Raw genomic sequence first — 14,487 nt, forward strand, 5'->3', positions numbered from 1 at the left:
AGCATGATTGGGGCTCAACCAATCCATGCCGATGATGACATCGAAGCTTTTTATGGAGACTGGCATAAGGTCGATGGGAAAATAATGACCGTTTAGGGTAAGAGTACAGCCTACATATATATCATTAGTGCTCTCTTTCTCACCGTTAGTCATCTCGACGGTAAATGTTTCAGTTAATGGTTGAGGTTTATGCCTAAGAAAATGTTTGAATGTATGGCTAACAAAACTTCTCTCCACACCAGAATCGAAAAGAATGCATGCATAAGAGTTATCGAGGAGGAACGTACCCAAAACAACGGTGGGGTCAGCCACAGCCTCCTCTTGCCCCATAGATAGTACTCTCCCGGTGTTGCCAGTTGTTGTTGCCTTGGGGCAGTTTCTCTTGAAATTCCCGACTTCTCCACAGCCATAACAGGCTTTACCGACACCTGTTCTAGAGTCCTGATCGGTTGGTTGGACTGGTGTTCTGCAGCTTTGAGCCATGTGACCCTTCTTGCCACAGTTGTTGCAGATCATCTCACGACATGGACCAGGGATACGATGATGATAGTTGCATTTGCTGCACCAAGGGAGGGTACCAGTATATCCACTGGTAGGTGCTTGAGTGGCAGGAGCAGCGGCAGGAGTAGTAGCAGCGTGGACTGCCACCGTTTGCTGTTTCTTCGAGGGCTCCTGAGAAGACTGGCCCTTTCGCTGCTTCCAAAACTTTCTTTTCTCACCACTCCCTTTAGCCGGCTCAGGAGCGGTTGCCACTTTATTCAGATCAACTCCGTGATCTATGAGAGTTTGCGCCAGACACTTAGCGCTGTCAAAGGTGTTTGGCCTTGCAGCCAAGACATTTCCCTTGGTGGGTTGTGTCAGTCCCCAAATGTATCTCTCTATCTTCTTGCTTTCCGGGGTGACCATTCCCGGGCAAAGAAGCGCTAGGTCTTCAAACCTAGAAGTGTAGGCAGCAATGTCGGATTCTTTCATCCTCAGGTTCCAGAGTTCGTGCTCTAGTTTCTGCATCTCGCCTCGTGGGCAGTACTCGGCTATCAAGAGTTCCTTTAAACTTTCCCAACCCATAGCATTTGCCACTGGTAGTGTTAGGGATTTGACCCGACCATTCCACCAGGTCAGTGCCCTGTTGGCGAAAGTGCAAGCGGCGAATTTTACTTTGTTGACCTCAGAACAGGAACAGATTTCGAAAATGGACTCAATTTTCTCGATCCATTGAGTCAGGGCAATAACTCCTCCTTTGCCGTCGAAAGATGTGGGTTTCGCGCCCATGAAGTCCTTATAGGAACACTCCTTCTAGTGTCCCTGACCACCTTGATGATTTTGGGGATGCGTACCACCTCCCTGACCACCAGATCCACCAGGATTCATCTGTGACATCGCGGCAGCCACAACAGCAGTAACACCTGCTGGGAACATAACGGGATCGAACTGAGGGGGCGGTGGTGGTGGTGGAGTGTCGTTATTTCTTCTGATGGGTCTTTTTCGGGGAGGCATCTCGTTCTAAAATAATCAGGAAGAATAGGATGGTAAGTCCTCAAGATATATGAAACAAAATATATCTCGTCCTGAAAATAAAGTGTTCTACCAAGCGATAAGCAAAGAAAGGTTACTAATGCAAGTAAGTTATCGCTAAGAAACGAATAGGTAGCAACACTAGGAATGAATTTCTACAATGTATTCGGCTCTGGCTAAAATACTCCTACAGTATTTTAAGTTGCATGTTTTGTTCTTTCGATAACTTGTTGAATGGATACTGGGTAAGTTTTAGGCCTGTTGCCACACCAAAGTCACTCCCAAGCACATGTTGGTCATGTCTCGAATAAATATAGTTGATCAGGCTATATTGACCCTAGACATGATTACATAACTGCCCAGGTTTAACCGCAGTGTTCAACACCCAAAATACTTTTGTTTTGTTCTACTTATGATATTGATTCTAGTACGTATATACTTTTTGAGAAAATACTTGTATTTTAAAAGTATACTTTTAGTTCAGAGCACTTCAGCCCCTTAGTGTTTACAGTTGTATACCATGTAAGGTTCGGTATACTTAGTTCACTATAAACAATAGCTCTGATACCAATCTGTCACACCCCGAAACCGATGGCGGAAACGTTCCGGGGCGGAGGACGTCATGTGTAGTATCACAACAATTGTATCATAGTAAGCGTAGTAAACACAACCATTACATTATAATAAGAATATTTACATTGTTGAAAACATGGTTTATACATAACAGTATATATAGCAAAAGTAAAAGACGTGACTTCAGAATGTTCTGTCTTCTCCAAAAGTTGGCAGGAGTACCTGTGTATTGATGACCTGAGAATACAAGCAATTTTAAAATATCAGCATAAAGCTGGTGAGTTCATAAGCGTTTAGATCAGGTGAAAGAAATGTTTCTTTAATCCTTTGAAAAGTATTTCCCAAGAAAATCCTATATTTTCTTATGAAAGAAGTTCGATTATCCATTAGTTAAACAGCCTGTTTACGAAAGATTTAGTTATCCCAGGAAAATCCTATATTTTCCTTAAAAGTTGATAGTTGGTTATCGATTCTGAAATGAGGTGTACAAGTATCTACCATACTTGTATCGTTAGATGTAATTTCCTTGAAAAACCCTGTTTACTCTCTGTGAGACGTATTAGCCTTATTACATAAATAAAACTAATAAAGAAGTAGGTAGTGAACTAGATCCTAAGGGTATTATCAATACCCTCTAGTAATCAAATCGGTTACTACTTTAAGGTTAGTTCACTTGTTTCATTATTACAAAAGTAAGTCTCTGTTATCTAGGTTGCGAGTTTTATAACCATACATTAAACTGGATATGGCACGAAACGGGGCTAGTATCTTTTATGACTTTGTCACCCGTAGACCTGACGGTCCCACTGTAGCTAGCAGCGAGGTGCGGGATAGTCAGCCCCGTATAGATCTATACACAATAGTCACGCTCTCCCTACAAGAGATTCTGGTTATAAGGGCTAGTCCTACACTCACGAATCCGATGGAGTGTTACCAAGGACGTGTCTCCAATCCTAAAATAACAAACTTACAAGTAATAGCATCGAAAATCCTGTTTATGTTTTGTATAAATCCTTTAGAAAATATCACATTCTATGAAAAGATTTACAAGTTCCTTGCTTTAGTTTTGAAAACAGTTTCTACAAGGTGATTTCTTAATCGATTGGTAAAACGGTTTTCTCAGTTAAAAGCATACTGAACATATAATTATTTTAAACAAAATAATATTACTTGAGCACAAGTTTCCTTGTACTTTTGCTTGTATTCCCCCCCTGAAAACATGAAAAACTCGGAAAAAGCGTAGGGGGTATGAACTCACTGTTTGACGTGGGACTCGAGTGTAAGTTGCTAGGAGTTGTTGAGTGTCAAATAGAGCCTCAGACACAAACGGATCCTATTTAGCATGTAAAAGTACATATATACATTAGGTGAGAACATAACACCATTTGTTATGGAAGGAAACCACCTTAGGGACTAGGAAACACTTAAAACTAAGTGTTAGAATCACATGTGTTTGAAGAGGGGAGTTTGCGGCCGTAATCAGGAGCTTACGGTCCCTGGGTTTACGGTCCAGGTGTTTACGGTCCCTGGGTTTACAGTCCAGGTGTTTACGGTCCATGGGTTTACGGCCGTAAACACTTTGGCAAAAAGTGCGATTTTCGATGTTTCATGGCCCTTTCTAGCCTTCTGGAAGTGTTCTAAGCCTCGTTTCTAATCTTAGGAGGGTGTTGTGGCAACTTTGCACCCTATAAATAGAGTTTACGGTCAAGGGAGATTGCCTTTGACCGTAAACACTCTTTTGGTCATGATTTCTTGATGTTCAGCAAGAGATTCTTGTATCCAACAAGCTAAGGGTAGAGTACTTACGTAATGGAAGCTTGAAAGGGTGGTTAGAGTCCAAAAACACTAGTGTGTGTTCTTGGTGTTCTTGGTGAGAGAGAAAATCTAGAAAAAGATGAGATTCATGAGATAGGAGCATGGATTTACCACTAGGAGTGAGATAGAAACACAATCAAGGTGAAGAATCACTTACATTCTTGAGGATCTTTGAGCAAAATCGAAGTTTGTAGAGAGAGAGAGAGAGAGAGAGTAGAGAGAGAAAGCTTCTGGAGTGTGTAAAGTGAGAAATGAAAGCCACTCATCCCTTATATAGGGGTGAGTTTACGGTCAAGGGGTGGGGTGGAGGGTTTACGGCCGTAATTAGGGTTTACGGTCGTAAACAGAGTTTACGGTCGTAAACCAAGTTTGCGGCCGTAAACTCCTCTCGAAGAGTTATTTGGCCCGAATGCTATGCTTTGACTTAGAAAACCTCGTTTTCGAATACAAAACTCGATCGAACTGAGTTTAGAATATTCCGTTAGACAAAAAATAGTACAATATGAATGGAAATAAATAAAAACCCAAATTTGATTAACGGAATTGAGTAAGGATAACGGAAAAAGTTTTGGGTTGTCACATCATCCCCCCGTTAGAGGGAATTTCGTCGCGAAATTTGAACATAGAATACAAATCATGGATTAGAAAAGAGATGCAGATACTTCTGTTTCATTTGATCTTCGCATTCCCAAGTGAATTTGGGACCCCGCTTGGCATTCCAGCGAACCTTCACTATCGGGATGCGACTTTGTTTCGTTCGTTTGATCTCTCTATCCATGATTTCGACTGGTTCTTCCACAAAGTTCAGGTTCTCGTTGATCTCAATCTCATCGAGAGGAATCGTATGGGTTTCTTCAGATACGCATTCCTTAAGATTCGAAACGTGGAAGACAGGATGAATGTTGCTAAGTTCTTGCGGTAAACGAAGTTTGTAGGCTATGGGATCGATCCTAGCGAGGATCTCGAAGGGTCCTATGTATCTTGGATTTAGCTTTCCACGCTTTCCGAAGCGTATCATGCCTTTCCAGGGCGAGACCTTCAACAGAACACGGTCTCCAACCTGGAACTCCAAGGGTTTTCGTTGTTTATCGGCGTAGCTCTTTTGTCTATCACGTGAGGCCTTAAGTCGTTCTCGGATTTGTACGATCTTTTCAGTGGTTTCGCGGATGATTTCTGGACCAGTGAGAGTATTGTCAGGGACTTGCCCCTTGGCTATCTGCGTGTCACCCACCTCAACCCAGCACAGAGGGGATCTGCACTTGCGACCATAGAGGGCTTCGAAAGGCGCAACCTTGATGCTGGTGTGGTAACTGTTGTTGCAGGAAAACTCGACCAAGGGAAAATGAGTGTCCCACGACTCACCGAAGTCAATAACACATGCTCTCAACATGTCTTCCAAGGTCTGGATGGTTCTCTCACTCTGCCCATCTGTTTGAGGATGGTAAGCTGTGCTCATATCCAGCTTAGTTCCAAGAGCCTTTTGTAGTGACTGCCAGAACCTCGAAGTGAACCTGCTATCTCGATCGGAGATAATGGACACATGCACACCATGCAGTCGAACTATCTCTCGGATGTAGATTCTCGTGAGTCTCTCCATTTTGAAGTTTTCCTTGATTGGCAGGAAGTGGGCGGATTTAGTTAATCGGTCGACAATTACCCAAATGGCGTCGTTCCTACTCGGAGACTTAGGTAATTTGGTGATAAAATCCATAGTAATTATCTCCCACTTCTACTCAGGTATCTCCGGCTGGTGGAGTATACCTGAGGGTTTCTGATATTCGACCTTCACCTTGGCGCAAGTCAGGCACTTGCCCACGAAGGTAGCGATCTCTGCTTTCATGTTTGGCCACCAATATAGCTTCTTGAGATCGAGGTACATCTTGTCCGAGCCTGGATGAATGGAGTATCTAGTCTTGTGAGCTTCGTTCATTACAACTTCTCTGTAACCACCGAACTTTGGGGTCCAGATTCGGTCCATGAAATAATAGAATCTGTCTCCCTTGATTTCTAGGTTCTTTTCCATTCCTCTCAAGGATTCACCCGACATGTTCTCTGGTTTCAAGGCTTCCAACTGAGCCTCCTTGATTTGCGCGGATAAATGGGATTGGATAGTCATGGTTAGTGCCTTCACTCTATGACCTGAGTACTCCTTCCGGCTGAGGGCATCTGCCACCACATTGGCCTTGCCGGGATGGTAGCGGATTTCGCACTCGTAATCGCTGAGTAGCTCAACCCATCGCCGTTGTCTCATGTTTAGTTCCTTCTGGTCGAAAATATGCTGCAGGCTTTTATGGTCAGTGAAGATAGTGCACTTGGTTCCGTAGAGATAATGTCTCCATATCTTCAATGCGAAGACCACTGCTCCCAATTCCAGGTCGTGCGTTGTGTAGTTGACTTCGTGTGCTTTTAGTTGTCTTGAGGCATAAGCAATGACTCTTCCCCGTTGCATGAGCACACAACCTAGGCCCTGATTGGATGCATCACAGTAGACAACGAAGTCCTCCGTCCCTTCAGGCAGGGACAAGATAGGTGCGCTGCATAGGGCCCGCTTCAACGTTTGGAACGTAGTGTCTTGCTTCTCACTCCAACAAAAGGGTACACCTTTCTGAGTTAGAGTGGTTAAGGGTTTGGCAATTCTGGAGAAATTCTGGATAAACCTGCGATAGTAGCCAGCGAGACCCAAGAATTGACGGATTTCTGTGGGTGTCTTCGGTGCTGACCAGTTCTCTACCGCTTTGATTTTGGAGGGGTCCACGTGTATGCCTTCCTCGCTTACCACGTGACCTAGGAAGGTTACTTTGAGAATCCAGAATTCGCACTTGGAGAATTTCGCGTATAGCTTCTCCGTCCTTAGGGTTTCCAGCACCGATCTCAAGTGTTGTCGATGATTTTCCTCACTTCTGGAGTAGACAAGTATATCGTCGATGAACACGATTACGAACTTGTCCAGGAATGAACGGCACACCCGATTCATCAGGTCCATGAATACCGCCGGTACGTTGGTTAGACCGAAGGGCATCACTACAAATTCGTAGTGACCATACCGAGTCCGAAAGGCTGTTTTAGGAACATCACTCTCATGGACTCGCAGCTGATGGTACCCTGATCTTAGGTCTATTTTGGAAAAGTAGCTGGCTCCTTGAAGTTGATCGAAGAGGTCGTCGATTCGAGGAAGAGGGTAACGGTTTTTTACTGTGAGCTTGTTCAGCTCTCGGTAGTCAATGCACATCCGAAAGGATCCATCCTTCTTTTTCACGAACAAGATCGGGGCTCCCCAGGGTGAGGAACTCGGTCTGACGAACCCTTTGCTGAGCAGCTCATTGAGTTGACTGGATAACTCCTGCTTTTCTGCCGGCGCTAGTCGGTATGGGGATTTAGCTACGGGGTAGCTGCGGGGACTAAGTCGATACGAAACTCGACTTGGCGTTCGGGAGGGATTCCCGGGAGATCTTCGGGAAAAACATCGGGAAAGTTGCAGACTTCGGGGATGCTCTCGAGGTCTTTAACTTCCTGCTTCTCGTTAATGACGAGGGCTAGGAATGCATAACACTCCTTTCGCAGGAGTTTCTGGGCTTGGATGCAAGAAATGATACGGAGGTTCGAATTGAGTTTATCGCCGTAAATCATGAGAGTTTCATCAGAGGAGAGATTGAGGCGGATAGCTTTTTCGTAACACAGGATATCAGCATGATTGGGGCTCAACCAATCCATGCCGATGATGACATCGAAGCTTTTTATGGAGACTAGCATAAGGTCGATGGGAAAAGAATGACCGTTTAGGGTAAGAGTACAGCCTACATATATATCATTAGTGCTCTCTTTCTCACCGTTAGTCATCTCGACGGTAAATGTTTCAGTTAATGGTTGAGGTTTATGCCTAAGAAAATGTTTGAATGCATGGCTAACAAAACTTCTCTCCACACCAGAATCGAAAAGAATGCATGCATAAGAGTTATCGAGGAGGAACGTACCCGAAACAACGGTGGGGTCAGCCACAGCCTCCTCTTGCCCCATAGATAGTACTCTCCCGGTGTTGCCAGTTGTTGTTGCCTTGGGGCAGTTTCTCTTGAAATTCCCGACTTCTCCACAGCCATAACAGGCTTTACCGACACCTGTTCCAGAGGCCTGATCGGTTGGTTGGACTGGTGTTCTGCAGCTTTGAGCCATGTGACCCTTCTTGCCACAGTTGTTGCAGATCATCTCACGACATGGACCAGGGATACGATGATGATAGTTGCATTTGCTGCACCAAGGGAGGGTACCAGTATATCCACTGGTAGGTGCTTGAGTGGCAGGAGCAGCGGCAGGAGTAGTAGCAGCATGGACTGCCACCGTTTGCTGTTTCTTCGAGGGCTCCTGAGAAGACTGGCCCTTTCGCTGCTTCCAAAACTTTCTTTTCTCACCACTCCCTTTAGCCGGCTCAGGAGCGGTTGCCACTTTATTCAGATCAACTCCGTGATCTATGAGAGTTTGCGCCAGACACTTAGCGCTGTCAAAGGTGTTTGGCCTTGCAGCCAAGACATTTCCCTTGGTGGGTTGTGTCAGTCCCCAAATGTATCTCTCTATCTTCTTTCTTTCCGGGGTGACCATTCCCGGGCAAAGAAGCGCTAGGTCTTCAAACCTAGAAGTGTAGGCAGCAATGTCGGATTCTTTCATCCTCAGGTTCCAGAGTTCGTGCTCTAGTTTCTGCATCTTGCCTCGTGGGCAGTACTCGGCTATCAAGAGTTCCTTTAAACTTTCCCAACCCATAGCATTTGCCACTGGTAGTGTTAGGGATTTGACCCGACCATTCTACCAGGTCAGTGCCCTGTTGGCGAAAGTGCAAGCGGCGAATTTTACTTTGTTGACCTCAGAACAGGAACAGCTTTCGAAAATGGACTCAATTTTCTCGATCCATTGAGTCAGGGCAATAACTCCTCCTTTGCCGTCGAAAGATGTGGGTTTCGCGCCCATGAAGTCCTTATAGGAACACTCCTTCTAGTGTCCCTGACCACCTTGATGATTTTGGGGATGCGTACCACCTCCCTGACCACCAGATCCACCAGGATTCATCTGTGACATCGCGGCAGCCACAACAGCAGTAACAGCTGCTTGGAACATAACGGGATCGAACTGAGGGGGTGGTGGTGGTGGTGGAGTGTCGTCATTTCTTCTGATGGGTCTTTTTCGGGGAGGCATCTCGTTCTAAAATAATTAGGAAGAATAGGATGGTAAGTCCTCAAGATATATGAAACAAAATATATCTCGTCCTGAAAATAAAGTGTTCTACCAAGCGATAAGCAAAGAAAGGTTACTAATGCAAGTAAGTTATCGCTAAGAAACGAATAGGTAGCAACACTAGGAATGAATTTCTACAATGTATTCGGCTCTGGCTAAAATACTCCTACAGTATTTTAAGTTGCATGTTTTGTTCTTTCGATAACTTGTTGAATGGATACTGGGTAAGTTTTAGGCCTGTTGCCACACCAAAGTCACTCCCAAGCACATGTTGGTCATGTCTCGAATAAATATAGTTGATCAGGCTATATTGACCCTAGACATGATTACATAATTGCCCAGGTTTAACCGTAGTGTTCAACACCCAAAATACTTTTGTTTTGTTCTACTTATGATATTGATTCTAGTACGTATATACTTTTTGAGAAAATACTTGTATTTTAAAAGTATACTTTTAGTTCAGAGCACTTCAGCCCCTTAGTGTTTACAGTTGTATACCATGTAAGGTTCGGTATACTTAGTTCACTATAAACAATAGCTCTGATACCAATCTGTCACACCCCGAAACCGATGGCGGAAACGTTCCGGGGCGGAGGACGTCATGTGTAGTATCACAACAATTGTATCATAGTAAGCGTAGTAAACACAACCATTACATTATAATAAGAATATTTACATTGTTGAAAACATGGTTTATACATAACAGTATATATAGCAAAAGTAAAAGACGTGACTTCAGAATGTTCTGTCTTCTCCAAAAGTTGGCAGGAGTACCTGTCTATTGATGCCCTGAGAATACAAGCAATTTTAAAATATCAGCATAAAGCTGGTGAGTTCATAAGCGTTTAGATCAGGTGAAAGAAATGTTTCTTTAATCCTTTGAAAAGTATTTCCCAAGAAAATCCTATATTTTCTTATGAAAGAAGTTCGATTATCCATTAGTTAAACAGCCTGTTTACGAAAGATTTAGTTATCCCAGGAAAATCCTATATTTTCCTTAAAAGTTGATAGTTGGTTATCGATTCTGAAATGAGGTGTATAAGTATCTACCATACTTGTATCGTTAGATGTAATTTCCTTGAAAAACCCTGTTTACTCTCTGTGAGACGTATTAGCCTTATTACATAAATAAAACTAATAAAGAAGTAGGTAGTGAACTAGATCCTAAGGGTATTATCAATACCCTCTAGTAATCAAATCGGTTATTACTTTGAGGTTAGTTCACTTGTTTCATTATTACAAAAGTAAGTCTCTGTTATCTAGGTTGCGAGTTTTATAACCATACATTAAACTGGATATGGCATGAAACGGGGCCAGTATCTTTTATGACTTTGTCACCCGTAGACCTGACGGTCCCACTGTAGCTAGCAGCGAGGTGCGGGATAGTCAGTCCCGTATAGATCTATACACAATAGTCACGCTCTCCCTACAAGAGATTCTGGTTATAAGGGCTAGTCCTATACTCACGAATCTGATGGAGTGTTACCAAGGACGTGTCTCCAATCCTAAAATAACAAACTTACAAGTAATAGCATCGAAAATTCTGTTTATGTTTTGTATAAATCCTTTAGAAAATATCACATTCTATGAAAAGATTTACAAGTTCCTTGCTTTAGTTTTGAAAACTGTTTCTACGAGTTGATTTCTTAATCGATTGGTAAAACGGTTTTCTGAGTTAAAAGCATACTGAACATATAATTATTTTAAACAAAATAATATTACTTGAGCACAAGTTTCCTTGTACTTTTGCTTGTATTCCCCCCTGAAAACATGAAAAACTCGGAAAAAGCGTAGGGGGTATGAACTCACTGTTTGACGTGGGACTCGAGTGTAAGTTGCTAGGAGTTGCTGAGTGTCAAATAGAGCCTCGGACACAAACGGATCCTATTTAGCATGTAAAAGTACATATATACATTAGGTGAGGACATAACACCATTTGTTATGGAAGGAAACCACCTTAGGGACTAGGAAACACTTAAAACTAAGTGTTAGAATCACATGTGTTTGAAGAGGGGAGTTTGTGGCCGTAATCAGGAGCTTACGGTCCAGGTGTTTACGGTCCCTGGGTTTATGGTCCAGCTGTTTACGGTCCATGGGTTTACGGCCCATGGGTTTATGGCCCATAGGTTTACGGCCGTCAACACTTTGGCAAAAAGTGCGATTTTCGATGTTTCATGGCCCTTTCTAGCCTTCTGGAAGTGTTCTAAGCCTCGTTTCTAATCTTAGGAGGGTGTTGTGGCAACTTTGCACCCTATAAATAGAGTTTACGGTCAAGGGAGATTGCCTTTGACCGTAAACACTCTTTTGGTCATGATTTCTTGATGTTCAGCAAGAGATTCTTGTATCCAACAAGCTAAGGGTAGAGTACTTACGTAATGGAAGCTTGGAAGGGTGGTTAGAGTCCAAAAACACTAGTGTGTGTTCTTGGTGTTCTTGGTGAGAGAGAAAATCTAGAAAAAGATGAGATTCATGAGATAGGAGCATGGATTTACCACTAGGAGTGAGATAGAAACACAATCAAGGTGAAGAATCACTTACATTCTTGAGGATCTTTGAGCAAAATCGAAGTTTGTAGAGAGAGAGAGAGAGAGAGAGAGTAGAGAGAGAAAGCTTCTGGAGTGTGTAAAGTGAGAAATGAAAGCCACTCATCCCTTATATAGGGGTGAGTTTACGGTCAAGGGGTGGGGTGGAGGGTTTACGGCCGTAATTAGGGTTTACGGTCGTAAAGAGAGTTTACAGTCGTAAACCAAGTTTGCGGCCGTAAACTCCTCTCGAAGAGTTATTTGGCCCAAATGCTATGCTTTGACTTAGAAAACCTCGTTTTCGAATACGAAAATTCGATCGAACTGAGTTTAGAATATTCCGTTAGACCAAAAATAGTACAATGTGAATGGAAATAAATAAAAACCCAAATTTGATTAACGGAATTGAGTAAGGATAACGGAAAAAGTTTCGGGTTGTCACAGTTCCTTTCAGAAGCGCCAAGGATCTTGATAGAGGAGCGTAGAGCCACTTGAGTTGTGCATCATATTTAGCGATCATGGTTAGCCCATGATATGAGTTAGTTATATTTGGTTGAGATAGGGTAATTGTTAATCGGTCTTAGAGTTCGGTAAGAGTATTTTCGTGTGGGGTTTGTTCAGTATGTGTGGGATCGACGGGTTTAGCTTTCAATCTAATTCTGATCGTTGGTTATTTCGTTCTTCATCATCAGTTGAGGATATTCGAAGGTTTCAATCTGTATCAACTGAAGGTGAAATTGATGCGTCAACCCTTCGTTAAGTTCCGTGAAGTATATATTTTGGTCTATGTGTAGGTATTCTCTCGATTGCTTGGTTGTGGAATTGTTGTTCCTAGTGCGTATGAGTTGGTAGCTGTCCTTAGTTATTTGAAGTTCGGATATTGGGGGAACATTGTTCAATTTTTTAGGAATAATAGTGGCTACCCAAAGTTCGGTTTTTGGAAGGTCGCGTCGGCTGGGTTGGTATTTGGATTGATTCAATCAGGGTTTTGGCAACCTTTCTGAATAGTTTTGGAATTCTTACCCGATACAGTTACATGCTGCTATATATATATATATATATATATATATATATATATATATATAGACACACACACACACACACACATATATATATATATATATATATATATATATGTGTGTGTGTGTGTGTGTGTGTGGTATGTGGTATGTTGGTGAACTCTCTAAGCTTCGTGCTTATAGTTGTGCATTAAATATTTTATAGGTTCTTATCGGATTGCGAAGGCGAGACTATACACACATAAAAACTATTTTATGATTTGAGATTACACATTGTCTTCTTATAACTCTGCTTTTGAATTATGGTTTACGAACAAGTGGTTTGAGTTGAATGTAACTTTAATAAAAATGGATGTTTATTCTATTTTAAAAATGAAAAATTTTACCGTGGTTTTTGGGACGTTACAATTTATCTTATGGGGGCGCGTTCAAAATCATGTATGGGTATGCATTCATAGTTTGTAAGAACCTGAAATTTAGAGTAAGTTGACTTTTACTCAAATATTGACTAGAAGGGCAATTTGGTTATTTATGAGAAAAAGATGAGATTATGAAGTTGTGACTTCATAATAATGACCAATAATAGTTTAAGTCACTTATAAGAGGTTAGATGAGTAAGTTGAAGAGAAAGAAGGCAAGGGAAGATGCATTATTGGTCAAAAGGGTAAAATAAGTATTTTATGTTTTTTGGTCCAACTTTGTGACTTAATAGATTAAGACCTGTATTAAGTCATTAAGAAGTGACTTAACAGATGTGTAGAGCATGTTCCTAACTTCGTGAGGATATAAAGATCATAGAAAACAATTAAGGAACAGAGAAGATATGAAGGATAGAAGATGGGACAAAAATGTCCCAAAGATTGGAATGAAATCAACCAAGGGTCGTTGTCAAGCCGGAATCATGGTGTGGTGGGCTGAGTGCCACAATGCGGTGATGGTTCTTCGTAAAAAAGAATAGCAGCGAACGTTTCTATGCGGTGTGGGATTATTGGTGCCACGACACGGTGGCCAAAGTATGTTGCTAGTAGGGATAGAGTACCTCGGCGTGGCAAGAAGAGTGCCACGACGTGGCAATCATTTATGAAACCAATGACATCGGGTCAAAAGGTCACCGTGGAACGGTGAATAGGCAGCTGTGGCGCGGTTACGAGACAGATTAAAGGCTGTTAAGCCCTTTATTCTCATAATTTTACACCCCCAAGCCATTGGAGTTGTACTCCAATGATTCTGACGAAGGGAGGCGATATTAGGTGTTTGTTTCTTGGATTGAAGGTGGAAAACATATGAGGTATTCATCTTCTCCTTAATTAAGCTATTTAGGGCTTAATGGTGTTTTGTTGAATTGATTAGATTGATTGGCTTGATTAGCCTATAGATTGAGTATGATGCTAGTGATAATTTTTAGAGGCTTTAACCAAGCTTAGAAAGTGATTTCCATGGTGGAATCAATGTATGAGAAGTTAGGGTTTGAAACCCTAACTAATGTGGTTAAGAATTGATGCATTATATTGATAAATTGTAATGAATTAGGCATGGTGGGATGCTTAATTCATTAATTGATTGAGATTAAGAGATAGAGAATGGAAAGATATATTAGGGATCCATTAAGTGGTCATCTTTACCTTAAGAGGCTTTAATCTATTAATAGGCTAATACAAGTGTTAACAACTTGCATATGGGTATGAATAGGCCTAAAAGCAAAAAAGATGGATATAAAATGCATCAATTGAAGAAAGGAGCTAAAGTAGGACAGTTAGTCTTAACTAACTAACAGTATGAGTTATAATTCTCTCACCCCCTCTTTATGTTCATATATATATATATATATA

Source organism: Lactuca virosa, chromosome 9 (assembly GCF_052849685.1).
Source record: "Lactuca virosa cultivar CGN04683 chromosome 9, Lactuca_virosa_CGN04683_v6, whole genome shotgun sequence".
NCBI lineage: Eukaryota > Viridiplantae > Streptophyta > Magnoliopsida > Asterales > Asteraceae > Lactuca > Lactuca virosa.